The sequence below is a fragment of the Mustelus asterias genome, unplaced genomic scaffold (genome assembly GCF_964213995.1).
Source record: "Mustelus asterias unplaced genomic scaffold, sMusAst1.hap1.1 HAP1_SCAFFOLD_106, whole genome shotgun sequence".
Classification (NCBI taxonomy): Eukaryota; Metazoa; Chordata; class Chondrichthyes; order Carcharhiniformes; family Triakidae; genus Mustelus; species Mustelus asterias.
In genome coordinates, this window is record NW_027590150.1 from 482,084 (window position 1) to 501,200 (window position 19,117).

Genomic DNA, 19,117 nt, shown 5'->3' on the forward strand with positions numbered 1-19,117 from the left:
CAATGAGCTTTGATAAAGTGCCATCTGGATTCGAAACATCCGCCCTTTTCACTCCTTACAGGTGCTGCCAGACATTGGGAGATTTTGCTGCATTTTCTCTTTTGTCATCCGCAGTAATTTGCTTTTATTACTGAGTACAAATGATTGAGATGATTCGAAGAAAAATGAAAATGATGCATTAACGAATGGGCAGAAATCATTGCTCCCTTAGATATTTGCCAGATGAACGATTTTGAACTTTGATGTTCGGGATAAGTCGCAGAATCAGATTGAAAGTAACGGTTATCTTCCTGAATTCAGTGACAATGGGCTCTCAGTCTCACCATCGGAACCTGCAGCATCACAGCGTAGTTGAACATTGCAGACGGGCAGATTAGCTCCTGCGCTTTTCACGCTGTTTCTGGAGTGTAGTGGTTATCACGTTCGCCTAACACGCGAAAGGTCCCCGGTTCGAAACCATGCAGAAACATTCATTAAGCTTCCTCATGTCGTGGAAGGGAAAATTGCTTGTTTTCAGTTCGTTGCTCATCATTATCCGAGCCTCGATGTGAAAGGCATGTTATCATTAAGCTGTTTCTGTGGTGCAGTGGTTATCACATTCGCCGAACACGTGGAAAGTCGCCGGTTCGAAGCCAGGCAGAAACATAGGGCAGCACAGTGGCAACAGCAGTTAAGACTGCTGCCTCAAGGCGCCAGGGTCCCAGGTTCGATTCCCGGATTGGATCACTGTCTGCGCGTTTTTCTCCCCCTGTCTGCATGGGTTTCCTCCGGGTGTGCCGGTCTCCTCCCACAGTCTGAAAGACATGCTGGCATCACCCTCAAATGCTTTGTGTGAAATAAGAAACGTTTTTTTTGACGCACTGACAGGAAATTTCGATTTTGACACCGAGCACTTATTCGCAACTCGTTCAGTCGACAACAGAATTTAATGGGTTTATAGGTGCAGACTAATATGGTTAATCAGCATCTGAAATATCTGACAGTAGTGTGTGCTCAAAAAGACAGATACAAGTCATACTGCAAGTGAACTAGAGGAAATGACGCACATTTCACACAAGATCTATTTTTAAATCGTTTTTTATCACTGCGAAACAGGAAAAGCCACTCCAAGACAGATGAGGGAATCGAGGCTCAGTGCGGATCTACAGGACTTTCCGGTAAAGGTCCGGAAGTTATGCGCCTAAATGTTTCAGGCCCATAATTAAAAAGGCTCAAGTGTCACGAACAGATCATTCTTGATTTTTCTCCATTTAAATGCATTTGACTCTGTTTAAAAGCTGACGATAGTCAATCTCAAATTTGCGATCTGTATTTCCCGGTGATTCGATTCGTTCTGTTGGTCAGTTATGTTTGCAATTCAGTGATGTTCAATTTCAGAGATATTCAATTCATAATGAAGACATATGTGTTAAATAAGGCATGGATATTAAATATTGAAAGAAATACTGTGTACAATTGTACAATGAGCTTTGATAAAGTGCCATCTGGACTCGAAACATCCGCCCTTTTCACTCCTGACAGGTGCTGCCAGACATTGGGAGATTTTGCAGCATTTTCTCTTTTCTCATCCGCAGTAATTTGCTTTTATTACTGAGTACAATTGATTGAGATTGTTCGAAGAAAGATGAAAATGATGCATTAACGAATGGGCAGAAATCATTGCTCCCTTAGATATTTGCCAGAAGAACGGTTTTGAATTTTGATGTTCGGGATAAGTCGCACAATCAGATTGAAAGTGACGGTTATCTTCCTGAATTCAGTGACAATGGGCTCTCAGTCTAACCATCGGAACCTGCAGCAACACAGCGTAGTTGAACATTGCAGACAGGCAGATTTGCTCCACTGCTATTCAAGCAGTTTCTGTAGTCTAGTGGTTATCACGTTCGCCTAACACGCGAAAAGTCCGTGGTTCGAAACCAGGCAGAAACATGCATTAAGCTTCCTCATGTCGTGGAAGGGAAAATTGCTTGTTTTCAGTTCGTTGCTCATCATTATCCGAGCCTCGATGTGAAAGGCATGTTATCATTAAGCTGTTTCTGTGGTGTCGTGGTTATCACATTCGCCTAACACGTGGAAAGTCACCGGTTCGAAACCAGGCAGAAACATAGGGTAGCGCAGTGGCACAGCAGTTAAGACTGCTGCCTCAAGGCGCCAGGGTCCCAGGTTCGATTCCCTGTTTGGATCACTGTCTGAGAGGAGTCTGCATCTTCTCCCCGTGTCTGCATGGGTTTCCTCCGGGTGCGCCGGTCTCCTCCCACAGTCTGAAAGACATGCTGGCATCACCCTCAAATGCTTTGTGTGAAATAAGAAACGTTTTTTTTGACGCACTGACAGGAAATTTCGATTTTGACACCGAGCACTTATTCGCAACTCGTTCAGTCGACAACAGAATTTAATGGGTTTATAGGTGCAGACTAATATGGTTAATCAGCATCTGAAATATCTGACAGTAGTGTGTGCTCAAAAAGACAGATACAAGTCATACTGCAAGTGAACTAGAGGAAATGACGCACATTTCACACAAGATCTATTTTTAAATCGTTTTTCATCACTGCGAAACAGGAAAAGCCACTCTAAGACAGATGAGGGAATCGAGGCTCAGTGCGGATCTACTGGACTTTCCGGGAAAGGTCAGGAAGTTATGCGCCTAAATGTTTCAGGCCCATAATTAAAAAGGCTCAAGTGTCACGAACAGATAATTCTTGATTTTTCTCCATTTAAATGCAGTTGACTCTGTTTAAAAGCTGACGACAGTCAATCTCAAATTTGCGATCTGTATTTCCCGGTGATTCGATTCGTTCTGTTGGGCAGTTTTGTTTGCAATTCAGTGATGTTCAATTTCAGAGATATTCAATTCATAATGAAGACATATATGTTAAATAACGCATTGATATTAAATATTGAAACAAATACTGTGTACAATTGTACAATAAGCTTTGATAAAGTGTCATCTGGACTCGAAACGTCCGCCCTTTTCACTCCTTACAGGTGCTGCCAGACATTGGGAGATTTTGCAGCATTTTCTCTTTTCTCATCCGCAGTAATTTGCTTTTATTACTCAGTACAATTGATTGAGATGATTCGAAGAAAGATGAAGATGATGCATTAACGAATGAGCAGAAATCATTGCTCCCTTAGATATTTGCCAGAAGAACGGTTTTGAATTTTGATGTTCGGGATAAGTCGCACAATCAGATTGAAAGTAACGGTTATCTTCCTGAATTCAGTGACATGGGCTCTCAGTCTCACCATCGGAACCTGCAGCATCACAGCGTAGTTGAACATTGCAGACAGGCAGATTTGCTCTAGTGCAATGACAGCTGTTTCTGTAGTGTAGTGGTTACCACATTCGCCTAACACGCGAAGGGTCCCTGGTTCGAAACCAGGCAGAAACGTTCATTGAGCTTCCTCATGTCGCGTAAGGGAAAATTGATTGATTTTTGTTTGTTCCGAATCATTATACGAGCCTCGATGTTAACGGCATGTTATCATTGCTCTGACGTCACCCTCAAATGCATTCTGTGAAATAAGAAACGCTTTTTTTTGACGCACTGACAGGAAAATTCGATTTTGACACCGAACACTTATTCGCATCTCGTTCAGTCTACAACAGAATTTAATGGGTTTATAGGTGCAGACTAATATGGTTAATCGCCATCTGAAATATCTGACAGTAGTGTGTGCTCAAAAAGACAGATACAAGTCATACTGTAAGTGAACTCGAGGAAATGGCGCACATTTCACAGAAGAATCTTTTTAAAATCGTTTTCATCACTGAGAAATAAGACCATAAGACCATAAGACATAGGAGCGGAAGTAAGGCCATTCGGCCCATCGAGTCCACTCCACCATTCAATCATGGTTGATTTCAACTCCATTTACCCGCTCTCTCCCCATAGCCCTTAATTCCTCGAGAAATCAAGAATTTATCAATTTCTGTCTTGAAGACGCTCAACGTCTCGGCCTCCACAGCCCTCTGTGGCAATGAATTCCACAGACCCACCACTCTCTGGCTGAAGAAATTTCTCCTCATCTCTGTTCTAAAGTGACTCCCTTTTATTCTAAGGCTGTGCCCCCGCGTCCTAGTCTCCCCTGTTAATGGAAACAACTTCCCTACGTCCATCCTATCTAAGCCGTTCATTATCTTGTAAGTTTCTATCAGATCTCCCCTCAACCTCCTAAACTCCAATGAATATAATCCCACGATCCTCAGACGTTCATCGTATGTCAGGCCTACCATTCCTGGGATCATCCGTGTGAATCTCCGCTGGACCCGCTCCAGTGCCAGTATGTCCTTCCTGAGGTGTGGGGCCCAAAATTGCTCACAGTACTCCAAATGGGGCCTAACCAGTGCTTTATAAAGCCTCAGAAGTACATCCCTGCTTTTGTATTCCAAGCCTCTTGAGATAAATGACAACATTACATTTGCTTTCTTAATTACGGACTCAACCTGCAAGTTTACCTTTAGAGAATCCTGGACTAGGACTCCCAAGTCCCTTTGCACTTTAGCATTATGAATTTTGTCACCGTTTAGAAAATAGTCCATGCCTCTATTCTTTTTTCCAAAGTGTACGACCTCGCACTTGCCCACGTTGAATTTCATCAGCCACTTCTTGGACCACTCTCCTAAACTGTCTAAATCTTTCTGCAGCCTCCCCACCTCCTCAATACTACCTGCCCCTCCACCTATCTTTGTATCATCGGCAAACTTGGCCAGAATGCTCCCAGTCCCGTCATCTAGATCGTTAATATATAAAGAGAACAGCTGTGGCCCCAACACTGAACCCTGCGGGACACCACTTGTCACCGGTTGCCATTCTGAGAAAGAACCTTTTATCCCAACTCTCTGCCTTCTGTCTGACAGCCAATCGTCAATCCATGTTAGTACCTTGCCTCGAATACCATGGGCCCTTATTTTACTCAGCAGTCTCCCGTGAGGCACCTTGTCAAAGGCCTTTTGGAAGTCAAGATAGATAACATCCATTGGCTCTCCTTGGTCTAACCTATTTGTTATCTCTTCAAAGAACTCTAACAGGTTTGTCAGGCACGACCTCCCCTTACTAAATCCATGCTGACTTGTCTTAATCCGACCCTGCACTTCCAAGAATTTAGAAATCTCATCCTTAACGATGGATTCTAGAATTTTGCCAACAACTGAGGTTAGGCTAATTGGCCTATAATTTTCCATCTTTTTTCTTGTTCCCTTCTTGAACAGTGGGGTTACAACAGCGATTTTCCAATCCTCTGGGACTTTCCCTGACTCCAGTGACTTTTGAAAGATCATAACTAACGCCTCCACTATTTCTTCAGCTATCTCCTTTAGAACTCTAGGATGTAGCCCATCTGGGCCCGGAGATTTATCAATTTTCAGACCTTTTAGTTTCTCTAGCACTTTCTCCTTTGTGATGGCAACCATATTCAACTCTGCCCCCTGACTTTCCTGAATTGTTGGGATATTACTCATGTCTTCTACTGTGAAGACTGACGCAAAGTACTTATGAAGTTCCTCAGCTATTTCCTTGTCTCCCATCACTAGATTACCAGCGTCATTTTGGAGCGGCCCAATGTCTACTTTTGCCTCCCGTTTGTTTTTAATGTATTTAAAGAAACTTTTACTATCATTCCTAATGTTACTGGCTAGCCTACCTTCATATTTGATCCTCTCCTTCCTTATTTCTCTCTTTGTTATCCTCTGTTTGTTTTTATAGCCTTCCCAATCTTCTGACTTCCCACTACTCTTTGCCACATTATAGGCTCTCTCTTTTGCCTTGATGCATTCCCTGACTTCCTTTGTCAGCCATGGCTGCCTAATCCCCCCTCTGATAACCTTTCTTTTGTTTGGGATGAACCTCTGCACTGTGTCCTCAATTACTCCCAGAAACTCCTGCCATTGCTGTTCTACTGTCTTTCCCACTAGGCTCTGCTTCCAGTCGATTTTTGTCAGTTCCTCCCTCATGCGCCTGTAATTACCTTTATTTAACTGTAGAACCTTCACATCTGATTCTGCCTTCCTTCTTTCAAATTGCAGACTGAATTCTACCATATTATGATCACTGCTTCCTAAGTGTTCCCTTACTTTAAGATCTTTTATCACGTCTGGCTCATTACATAACACTAAGTCCAGAATAGCCTGTTCCCTCGTGGGCTCCATCACAAGCTGTTCCAAAAAGTTCCATAATCATGGGGCCAGCTGAAGAGGTGAATGGAGATAAAATGAACGTCAAGTTACATAGCCAACCCTGTTGATCATATCTTTATTTTCGAGCGAGTGTGTTGTGCTGATAGTTTCTTCACAGTTTGTGCTCAGGTTCTCAAACGAAACCCCATGTGGACCAATCCCAAAGTCTGCAATGCAAAGAAAAAAACAAAATCTGCAGCTCATGAAATCTGATCAAATCTTCGTGGGAGAGGGCGGCACAGTGGCTAGTTCTGCTGGCTCACAATACCAGGGACCTGATTTCGATTCTGGGGTTAGTCACTGTCTATGTGGATGGAGATATACAGCTTTTTAAAGTTGCAGCAGTAGCTCACCGATAGTCCCAGTAACCTAACGCGTAAGGCACTGGCTTCCTAAACCAGGGAGCATGTGTTCGAGTCACTTCTGGGATGCGGCTTATTTTAACACTTAGGTGTCCAACATTGGCAAATGCATTTCTTGCCAACTAATCCTGGCTATTTCTGGGCAGATATGTTTTGGGTGGTACATTGGTTAGCACTGCCGCCTCAAAACGCCAGGGTCCGAGGTTCAAATCTGGCATCGGGTCGCTGTCTGTGTGGAGTTTGCACATTCTCCCCCTATCTGCATGGGTTTCCTCCGGGTGTTCCGGTTTCCTCCCATTGTCCAAAGATGTGCGGCTAATGTTGATTGACCGTGTTAAATTGGCCCTAGTGTCAGGGGTATTAGCAGGGTGAATGCATGTAGTTACAGGAGTGGGGCCTGGATGGGATTGCGGTCAGTACAGACTTGATGGGCCGAATTGGCCTCGTTCTGTACTGCAGGGATTCTATGATTCTAATGGAACCTTATAACATTCTGACCGGATGAAACAGGGTAGATTCAGAAAGAATGTTCTCTTTAGTGGGGAGTCCAGAACTCGGGATAATAGTTTGAGGATAACGGCTGAGATGATGAGACTTCCTTCAGCCAGAGAGTGGTGAATCTGCAGAGTTCTCTCCCACAGAAAGTAGTTGAGGCCGAACACTATGATTTCAAGAGAAGTTTAATATAGCTCTTGGGGCTAAATGGCGGATCAGGGTATTGAATTTGATTATCAGGCATGACAACAATGAGTGGTAGATGATGTTCCAATGACCAACTCCTGGTTTCGATGTTTTGATGTAACAGGGATAAGAAGAAACAGTAGGGCTAGTCTCGGATTTCAACTCGGGATCTCGGTGGTTAAGGCATACCAAAATGCGATTCATACCCCTACACCAAGGAGCCTATAAGCAGCCACTGATTGAAAGAAAAGATGTTCTCTTGGCCATTCAAAACCGATCAGATAACTGCAGCGAAGGCGGAAGATGCTGCAGAAACTTAGGAATTCAGGCAGAATTTGTGGACAGGGAAACAAAGCTCATCTTTTACGTCCATGGCCTTTCATTACAACAGGAAAAGGTGAAAAATGTGGGAATTTGAAACGACTGAAACTCAGGAGGGAGGAAATGTAACAACAGGAATAGTCTGGAAGTCAGGAGAAATGAAATGATTTGATTTGGTTTTATTTATTATTGTCACATGTATTAGTATACAGTGAAAAGTATTTTTTCTTGCGCGCTATACAGGCAAAGCGTACCGTTCATAGAGAAGGAAACGGGAGAGTGCAGAATGTGGTGTTACAGTCATTGTCATGGTGTAGAGAAAGATCAACTTAATGCAAGATAATGTCCATTCAAAATTATGATGGCAGCAGGGAACAAGCTGTTCTTGAGTGGGCTAGTACGTGACCTCAGACTTCTGTATCTTTCTCTCGAAGGAAGAAGGTGGAAGAGAGAATGTCCGGGGTGCGTGCGGTCCTTAACTATGCTGGCTGCTTTGCCGAGGCAGCAGGAAGCCTCGACAGAATCAATGGATGGGAGGCTGGTTTGAGTGATGGATTGGGCTACATTCACGACCCTTTGTAGTTTATTGCGGTCTTGGGCAGAGCAGGAGCCATACCAAGCTGTGATACAACTAGAAATAATGTTTTCTATGGTGCACCTGTAAAACTTGCTGACAGTCGTTGCTAACATGCCAAATTTCCTAAGTCTTCTGAGAAAGTAGAGGCATTGATGGGCTTTCTTCACCATAGTGTCGGCATGGGAGGCAGGACAGGTTGTTGGTGATCTGGAGACCTAAAAACCTGAACCTCTTGACCCAATCCACTTCGTCCCCTTTGATGGAGGCAGGGGATGTTCTCCTCTACGCTTTCTGAAGTCAATGACAATCTCCGTTTTGTTGACATTGAGGGAGAGATGACAGAAATGAGAAATGAGAAAATACTTTGCGGTTCACGGCCTCAGGGTGAGGTACACACTAAATCGGAAAATGAGTACACCACAGAATAAGGCCATGCTAAGGAATGGCAATACAATTCCAAGTCAGGATGGTGAGTGACTTGGAGGAGAACTTGCAGGTGGTGATGTTCCCATGTGTCTACTACCCTTTTCCTTCTGGATGGAAGTGGTCGTGGGTTTCGATGGTGCTGTCTAAGGATCTTTGGTGAATTGCTGCTGTGTATCTTTTAGATACACATCGCTGCTACTGAGCATCGGCTGCGGTGGGATTGAATGCTTGTAGATGTGGTGCCAATCAAGCGGGCTGCTTTGTCCTGGATAATGTCAATCTTCTTGAGTGTTTTTGGAGCTGCATCCATCCAGGCGAGGTGGGAACATTCCATCACGCTCCTGACTTGTGCCTTGTAGATGGTGGACAGACTCTGGGGAGTCAGGAGGTGAGGTATTCGCCGCAGTATTCCTGACCTCTGACCTGCTCTTGTAGCCATTGTGTTTATGTGGCGAGTCCAATTGAGTTTCTGGTCAATGCTGACCGTAAGGACGTTAACAGCGGGGGATTCAGTGGTGGAAAAACTATTGACAGTCAAGAGGCGGTGGTTAGATTTTCTCTTAAGGTGATGGACATTGTCTGGCATTTGTGTGGCGCGAATGTTACTTGCCACTTGTCAGCCCAAAACCTACAGTCTTATATAATGCAGCACACTGCGGACTTTCGAAATATGAAATAGAAACAGAAAATACTGGGTTATGCCAGTATTTCTGGCACTATCTGTGGAGCGAGAATCAGAACTAACGTTTCCCGTCCAGATGTCACATGTGGGTGTCCGAGTGGGCTCTTTCCGTGCTGTAAAACTCTGTGCCTCTTTGACTCTTTTTCGGAGCCAGTCAGCAGAAAGCCCTTTGCACCTGAAACAAATCACAATATCTGACTTGGTCAATAAGAAACAAATGAGGGGCTCGTCCGGGATTTGAACCCGGGACCTCTCACATGCTAATAGATTGCGGTACCCTAAGCGAGAATCATACCCCTAGACAAACGAACCTGCACGTCAGCCGGTAGCGAAATAAAAATTGTTTAACTTTCTACAAAGCAGTTCTGAGACCTTGAGTGAACGCCGAAATTGTTTAAATAACTCACCGCATCGGCATTTGTGGACTTTAAGTTCCAGCAAAATATCCGTCCAATGTTGTTACCTCGACTGTTTGCAACTGGGGGCTTTTGTTTATAAAGCACACATGTTACAGTCAATTATTTTAACCCAGCGACTTCAACATGTGACAACTCTGAGTCTGCCTTTGATATTTGATCACTTTTGAAAGGTGTTGTCTGTCAGACAGTTAAAAGATCTGGAACATTTAAAGTACAGATTGATGACATCGTTCACCTGGGAGATCTGCGGGTTTGTGTGAAAGGATCGGGGAGCGATTGGACTTGATGTGATAGCAATATGAGTAAAAACATGTCAAATTTCCCAACAGTGACAATCAGTAACCTCAGTGAGAGAAAACACTCAGACGGGGCTGTATTGTCACGTTCACTATGAGTAAATTTTCTCTGAAGTTTAACCCCATGTGTTGTCCTGACAATGAATCATTGATTATCGACCTGTGCCAGATTTTGTCTGAGGCCCGCGGGAGCCTCATTCACTGTGGCTCTCAGTGCACAGTAATACTCGGCGCTGTCTGTCACCTTCAAATCTTTCATGGGCAAGTGAAAAGAATTTTGTTTCAGGTTGAGATTCCCGCTGCAGTATAAGAAACCTGGAGCCGTTTCGGTACATTAGCGGCTCTGAGCAGTCAATGAGGAGCTCGGTGTGTATACTGGCGATACCAGAACAGGTAATGTTGCATCGTTAAACTCGATCCCGAGTAACTGCAGGGTATTGCTGAATCTTCACTCTCTGCTGCTTGAACTCCTTGTTTTGACTGGGACACTGAGTCACCGTTACTGATGTCTGAAAATAGGCAACAGACACGCAGTGGGTTAGAAGGAGTAACAACAATGGAATAATCCCCTCGAGATGGAAATGGGGAATGAATCTGGTGACTGGCAGATGTCACGCAGAAGTTCAAAATGACAAACCTGCAATCAGGACAATAACCAGAGTGAGACAGAGATTCACCCCCATGGTTCGAGACTGAACACCAGAAACAGAGAGACTGATCACTGTCTGAATCAGATCTGCAATTGGAGATGTTGAAACAGTCAGGGGGATGCTATGAGGTCCAAGGGGACTCCATCTCTCCGCCCATCTTTACATCTTCAAACAGACAATTCCTTTAGAAAGGGGTTGTGAACTTTCATAAGTGATCAGAGAGCGCTCTCCCGTGGACAGCACAGCCGCATATTGGCAACCTGAAAAGACTGACACTTATAGAGATCATAGAATCATAGAACCCCTAAAGAACAGAAGGAGGCCATTCGGCCCAGAGAGTCTGTACCGACCACAATTCCACCGAGGCCCTATTCCGGTAACCGCACACTTAATCTCCCTGACACTAAGGGTCAATTTAGCCTGGCCAATCCACCTAATCCGCACATCTTTGGACTGTTGGAGGAAACCACAGCACCCGAGGAAGCCCAGCAGACATGCGGAGAACAGATACACACACGGTCACGTGGAAAGACCAACACGAATAAGGATATATAACCATATAGATATATGCCCAGACAGTGACATCAATTCTAACGTCCCTCGTTATAAATCCAGAATTATTCTGCAGATTTCTGACACCTATTAGTTTGCGTTGCTAACCATGATAATGCATGAATACCTCCACCTCCGTGTTCACTGGAAGCCTCGGATACTGCACAGAATCAACACAGAGGCAAGTAAACTAAGTGATAGATTCCCAAACCGATCGACTCAAACATAGAGTCATAAAGACATGGAGGTTTACAGCATGGAAACAGGCCCTCCGGCCCAACTTGTCCATGCCGCCCTTTTTTGTTTAAACCCCTCAGCTAATCCCAATTGCCCGCATTTGGCCCATATCCCTCTATACCCATCCTACCCATATACTATCTAAATGCTTTTTAAAAGATAAACTTGTAACGGCATCTACTAATACTTCTGGCAGCTTGTTCCACGAGACACACGGACAATCACTCAGAAAGATAACCAAGCAGATAGCTGGTGATGGTTTCGTAAAACTCCTCTGAACTTTTTCTAATGCATTAACATATTTCTTAAGATAAGGAGAGAAATAGTGTACACAATATTCGAGATATATCCAATGCCCTCGCCAATGCCCAATTTTCCGGTCTATCCTAGTGTCGTCAGCAGATATAGCATCCATATCTTCACTGCCTTCATCACTGCAGAAATCATCCCACTTTAATGCTTTTTGACAAATTCAGCCAGAATGCATTTGTTCAGATCAAATCGTTTTTCGTCAACTTGCTTGAGTTTAATGCTGAACAACAGAGATGGTTTGTGAGGGTATTTCTCTTAATGGGCGTCCAAGGGTCATGTGATATGGTGCTGCATCACAGCTTGTGAGTAAATGTGGAGAGCAGGGAATAAAATGGATAGGACGAACACGGATAGGAAATTGGCTGAGTGCCAGGAAACAACTCATAACTGTTTTTCGGACTAGAACAAAGTTTGTAGTGAAGGTGCCAGGAACAGGTTATATGACTCTTGATCTTCCCGGCATAGTAATGGCCGAGAGCTTGGGATGGAGGTCAGACTTTCAAAATCTGTGTATAATGCAAAACATGGAAACATTGCCAACCATCAGAAGACCGAGCAGAACTTCAGAACGAAAAAAAAACGAATTTGTGGAATTGTCCTGCAATTGGGAGATTTAATTGATTGCATGTAAAGTTACATGATTAGTTTTGTTAAGCAGAATGTGAAGAGACAAAAGGAAATGATGAAAACGCTATGAAAGTGGCGGTAAGACGCCGAGGGACCTGAATGAATATGTGCACAAATCATTCATGGTGGAAGACAGTGGAAAATAAAATAGTTAACAGTCTTTGTCTGTTGGGGAAAAGAATACAGAAGCAAGGAAGTTATGCTAAATTTGTTAAAAGCACTGGAAAATAGTCAACTGAAAAATTGCGTCAAATTCTGGGCACCAAACGTAAGGAGAAATGTAAAGTCAATAGGCTGGATGCAGGGGGAAAATACGAGATTAGTTCCAGAGATCAGAAACTTCAGTTGCGAAAATATATTTGTGAGGTTCGGGCTGATTTCCTTGACAGGAAGTTGCTGATGTGATCCCATTGAGGCCTTCAAAATCCTGAGGGGTCTTGACAGAGTAGATAGAGAGGAATTGTTCAATAGCAGGTGGATTTTGTAACAGAGGGCGCGGGTTGAAGTTAATTGGTGAAAGAAGCATGGAGTCATAACGAAAAACATTTTCGGACAGTGACTGATTCAGACCTGCAATCTGCTGTTTCAGAGTATGGTTCAGGGAGCGCCAATTGATGGTTTCAAAATGGGATTGGATTATTGTCTGGAATTGAACAAAATGCTGGACTGTCGGGTATAGAGTCTTATTGGATGAATTGCTCCTTAAGAGGACCAGCACATACATGATGCTTCAAAATGGCCTTCTTCTCTCCTGTAAATAGTCTACCAGTGTGGAAAATGAAGTCAGTGGCAAAGTGGTAATATCACTGGGAGAGGATTTCAGAGGGGAGGCAATTTTCTCAAGGTATATGTTCAAATCTAACTGCAAAAGAACGTGGGTTTTAAAATGCAATTGCAATTTTGAATTTAAACCTCGTTCCGTAATTGCGGCCAATACAAGTAATATAACAGATCCTCAAATGCCCAGCAGAAAAGGAAACCATCCATCATTTCCCAGTTTGGCCCATAGCTGACTCCAGGCCCACACGTGTTTGGCGTTTACATACCTTCTGTGATGATCTAGGAAACCAATGAATTCAGAGTACTCGCGATTGCCAAATTATGCTGGCCTTGCCAGCTGTGTGTACACCCCATGAAAGAATAAGAAACAGCAACGAAAATCAGCATTTCATAACATCTGCTATATCAAAGGACGTCCAGGAGATGGCAGTGAAACCGTGCTCTTTGGCACGACGCGAAACAGATCGTCTCAGTCATTGCTGCAATAGATGCAGTCTTTATCCATCCGAAACTAGACCTAGTTTATATGACACAAAATCATAATTCTGATTACATGACAATAATTCTCAATTGATTCTATACTCAGCAAAATACCAGTTGTCAGTATACCGTACCAAGTCCCATTTGATATTACATTGCTGGAACCTGCAACGTCGAAAGAAACCTCGACTATACCTCAATCACTGCTGCACCAGTCCACCTCCCTGTTTATACCGAATAATATCCTGTCTCTAATTATTGTTCTATTTCATGACTCGTTTATTGCTCTAATGTCCCTGTCAAATCTTTTAACAATCTGAAGCCTTAGTTTGAAATTATTGCATCAGCTTTGTCTCAGTTTATATCATACTTTGCCCAGAATCAGATTGAACAGTATTTGAACCGATTGAACAGGTGGAGTTTTATTGCGCTAGCGGCTGTGTCCTTTATTAATGCGCCAAACCATACCACTGTTCATTTTACACATTATCCTCTCTCAGTTATTGCTTTACTCTGCATTGCCTCACTTTTTATTCCACTGGGTCACATCTCTGTTTATATCACACGAGATTATATCCCTATATTCTAATAGCGTCCATGTGAGATTACATTACACTAGAACCTGTCTCAGTTTAAATTATAGTACACATTGTCTCTGCTTACATTGGAATAAACCTTGACTTTGTTACAGCTGCGTAATTCATGTTTCTGTCTATGTGAGAAAATATCACGCTGGTTAGTACTACGCTATACAAATTCCGGACAAATGTGAGGTAATGCATTTTGGAAGGTCTAATACAGATAGGAAATTTACAGTAAATGGCAGAACCCTTAGGAGTATTGATAGGCCAAAGGGATCTGGGTGTACAGGTACACAGGTCACTGCAAGTGGCAAGGCGGGTGGAAAAGGTAGTCAAGAAGGCATACGGCATGCTTGCCTTCATCGGCCGGTGTATTGAGTTTAAAAATTGGCAAGTCATGTTGACGCTTTATAGAATCTTAGTGAGGCCGCACTTGGAATATATGGTCAATTCTGGTCGCCACACTACCAGAAGGATGTGGAGGCTCTGGAGAGGGTACAGAAAAGATTTACCAGGATGTTGCCCAGTATGGAGGGCATTAGCTATGAGGAGAGGTTGGAGAAACTTGGTTTGTTCTCACTGGAGCGACGGAGGTTGAGGGGAGACCTGATAGAAGTCTACAAGATTATAAGAGGCATGGACAGAGTGGATAGTCAGAAGCTTTTTCCCAGGGTGGAAGAGTCAATTACTAGGGGGCATAGGTTATGGTGCGAGGGGCAAGTTTTAAAAGAGATGTACGAGGCAGATCTTTTACACAGAGAGTTGTGGGTGCCTGGAACCCGTTGCCGGGGAGGTAGTGGAAGCCGACACGGTAGTGTCTTTTAAGGGGCGCCTAGGAAAGTACATGAATGAGATGGGAATAGAGGGATATGGTCTTCGGAAGCGTAGCGTGTTTTAGTTAAGTCGGGCAGATGGTCGGTGCAGGCTTGGAGGGCCGAAGTGCCTGTTCCTGTGCTGTAATTTTTCTTTGTTCTATACCCGCTCTCAGTAAGCACTGAACTGGACCCAGTCTACATTCATATTAGTACAAGTGCTGTATCAATAATTGATGCACTCGACACTGTCTCTGTATCACTGCACAAAACCCGTCCTTCGTTCATAATACAACAGATCGTATTAGATGGATTGGCTATGCGAAATTGCCTGTTATTGTCCATAGGGTATGTGGATTCGCCATGGTAAATGTGTGGGGCTAACGGGGACAGGGCAGAGGGGAGGGCCTGGGTGGGATGCAAACTCGGTGAGCCAGATGGTCTTTTTCTGAACTCTAGGGATTCTATGGTTCTATGTCTAAGAATTATCATATCATACCTTGCTTAGACATTCGAGTGCTTATTTCTTTTAAATATTCTTTTCTCCAATTACCCCCTTTGGAGCAATGGTTTCTTTCAGCAATTTCCCTTCAGTTTTCCAAGTGATAACCTTCAGTCCATCTCTGCCTTCCGTGAGTGTATGAAAACACCAGACAGTTCATGTATTTCAACTGAAGAACATTTCATATGTAACTATTTATTGACAGCCATTCTGCTGTGTGCTCTTGCACACAAAACGATTTCAATCTGACTATCTTGCTCCCAGCGTTGACTTATCTGTCATTAAAAATCTGTTGGAAAATGGATAAATCACATCTCGAATGACGAGGAGATTACTGGAAATTGATCCTCTTCGTGTCTCACTAAAGTTCCTGATTTTCGACTCAATTATGTGCTGATTTGTGAAAATGATGGCGGCAGGAGATAATTACACCTGTAATTCTCAGACTTCTTATTCCTATTAATGCAAATGATTGAAACATCAGCTGCTCTCCAGAGATGGAGCAATATTTCTGTTTAACCGTTACATTCGCCAACTCCATGGTAACCATCCTAAATATGTTCTACTGTGTATAGGTTGTACAATCTCGGTAACACGATGAATCAGGATCAGGTATATTATGAGGGTGGATATAAACAGTGATATTGCCTGGTGAACATGGACAGTAGCTGTTCAAGATGGCAGCTCATCATCACTTTGTCAGGGCAATTAGAGAAGGGCAACAGATGCCAGTGATGCCCACATCCCATAAATGATTAAAAATTATGCGGTAACAACAGAGACAGAATCTAATCTAATATAGACAGATGTGCTGGCGCAATGATAACATAAACTGGCCGGGAGAGCCATGTAAATTAATGTATGAGATATATAGAATATGAGAGACAGAACATGATATAACATTTAAATAAACAATTTTTTCCGTGTGATCATTCTAGAAAAAAGTAAATTGTTCAATAACAACTGGCAGGTGTCAAACGTAGCAAAACCAGATATAGGTTCCAATTCACTGTTAACTGTTAAGGATTATTGCACTTTTCCGAAACAAGTTCGATCCAATGCCAATTTGTTCAAAGTGATGGCTTGTAAATAGAATTGAATAATTGAATTTCGGAATCGTTCCTGGCAAATGTCCACCTCCAACCCTCCCATACACCCCCCCCCGCCCCCCCCCCCCCGCCCCCCACACCGCGCGCACACACACACGTGCTGTCAAAACATAAGATTAGCACAAGACGACAGCTGTATAAATATTGCATCTTATTCAGTCTCAATGAAGGACAGGGGGAGACTCAAAAATGATGCTAGGACAATGATGCATAAGAACCATTAAAATGGACCTATTCTCGAAAATCCTTCACATTTTACTCCATGAAGGATATATCTCATTTATTTTCAAAGTTACTGTGAAATCTGATTCGATCACCCTCTGAAGCTGTTCATTCCAGTCCTCAACAACTCTTGTGTAAAAGTAAACAATTACATTTCTGTCTCTCTGCTTAATAAAATAAATCTGTGCCCACTGGTTGCTGACCGTCCTCCCAGTTGAAATATCCGCTCTTTAATTACCCCACTCAAAACGTCATGATTTTGAACACGAATAAAAGTGTTCAAAACACTGGCAAGGAGATAGAGAGAGAGAGAGACACCGGGAGAGTTAGGAGAAAGAAAAACGGGGTGCTGACAGATAAAAGCTGAAGAACAAAAAATAAATAGCAGATGGAGAGAAAATGATCGAACAATGCAAGATAACAGCTATCATTTCGTTTCTTCACGAAACCTGGGAGAGCTCAGTGACTGATCCACTGACCATCCAGTTATGTCCTGGAATGGAAACTCTGAACAGATCACAACAGACTCATTTGTAAATGTCACCACAATGTGATCTTTATAACTCTGCCCTGGCTCTGTGGACAGATATAGGCCGCACTGACAGATGTTCTCGTCAGATTGTGGCCCCTGGATTTATTTTCTGCTCAGAAGTGAGATGTGTGGTTTGGAACTGGCAGCAAGAATCAGGAAGTTATATTACCTGAGAATGAAACAAACGGGGCCAGTTTAATGTTATCACCGTGAACAGTCTTCCTGCCTGCGAGGGTGAACTCATTCTGAAAGCTTCAAGAACAGTCACAGAATTGCTGCCGGTCGCAGCATTACATTCACTTCGATTGCCATGTTAATGAATCAAGAAAATGATCATATTTGGGGTTTAGGTAGGTTAATTGAAAGGAAGACGGATTGAAGATTATCGCTGAGAGAAAAGAGGGAAAATTAAAGCAACATTTTTCCCCGCACAGGTGTTCTAAAATAGAAAGTTTAAGTGTGTTAGGTGTTGTGTGAGTGAAATCGAGGAGAGCGTATAAAAGAGTGAACTGGTCTGTTTCCGGCACTGAATTTTCCTCTGTTGAGATTGTTGTGCTTCATCTTTTCAGTCACAAGTTGCCTGAAGCATGAAAGTTAAACATTTTTGAACGAGTAGCCAGATCCGGCTCATGGGTACCGCTGTAAGTGAGCTAAAGGAGGTTGAGAGAGAGAAGAGAGGTTTTCCGATTTAGGTATTGTCTGAGACAGAGAAAGAGAGGAGAGAAGTTCAATGAGTCATTTGAAAGATGCAATGCCTTGGCAGTGGAATGGCCAGCTGTATATCACATTCAAGAGCGTCCAGAGCAGTTCATTAACTTTAGGCATTGACTGAGGCAAAGAATGTGCAAGTAAATACTGAACAAATTACCATAAAATGCTTAAAACTAATTGCAATTATTTACATAGGAGTTATGACTGGTACCTCACATTGTTATGGGCATAGGGTCCATTTCGGCCTTGTGTAACTGTCTGTGTGGTTTGTGCAAATTGTGTGCGTGGGTTTCCGCCAAGTTTACCACTTTCCTCCTGCAGTCCAAAGATGTGCAGGTTAGGAGGAGTGGTCATGCTGAATTGTCCCTGAGTATCCATTTGCAGTCCAACGTGGCATACGTTTATTGTATTCCTCAATTTCTTTTGAACAAGAGGATGTTACAAGATTCATCCCAAGCTTGCAAGAAATTATTGCACACAATACGAGAGCAACGAGATAGGATGTGCAACACCGAATATTTATTAACAAGATGAAATGCATACTTCCAACCCCTTTCATCCACACGAATACGTTTCATTTCTTAAGTTAGTATCTATTTATTCAAAGTTAATTTATTAGTCACATGTCGGCTTGCATTAGCACTGCAATGAAGCGGCTCTGAGAATCCCCCAGTCGCCACACTCTGGCAGCTGTTCGGGTACACTGAGGGAGAATTTGACATTCCCAATGCACGTAACTAGCACAGCTTTGGAATGTGGAAGGAAACCGACACAGACACAGGGAGAACGTACAAACTCCACACATGTAGTGACCAAGCCAGGAATCGAACTCGAGTCCCCAGCACTGTGAGGCAGCAGTGCTAACCACTGCTAACCACTGCGCCATCCAGCTAGCTTGGTCTTCCTCTTTTTCCATCAATCAGAGGCATTTTATAGAAAATTAGTAACTGAGGCAGTGCCTGCTATTTTATTCGGACCCAATGTAATGCAACGTGAGGTACGGGTGTACTCAGTAGTGCATGACATACAACCTACCAAAAATAATATCTGAGATGGAACCTAATGTAA

General features: G+C 43.2%; 1 protein-coding gene and 1 non-coding gene across 2 annotated transcripts in view; one reads left to right on the forward strand and one right to left on the reverse strand.

Moving 5' to 3' along the window:
• LOC144484402 (uncharacterized) overlaps positions 1–19,117 on the reverse strand; it is a 529,373-nt gene that overhangs the window by 72,953 nt on the left and 437,303 nt on the right. The window lies entirely within an intron of this gene.
• Positions 3,323–3,395, forward strand: trnav-aac (transfer RNA valine (anticodon AAC)). The gene has a single exon. It is a non-coding gene; the product is annotated as a tRNA-Val (tRNA).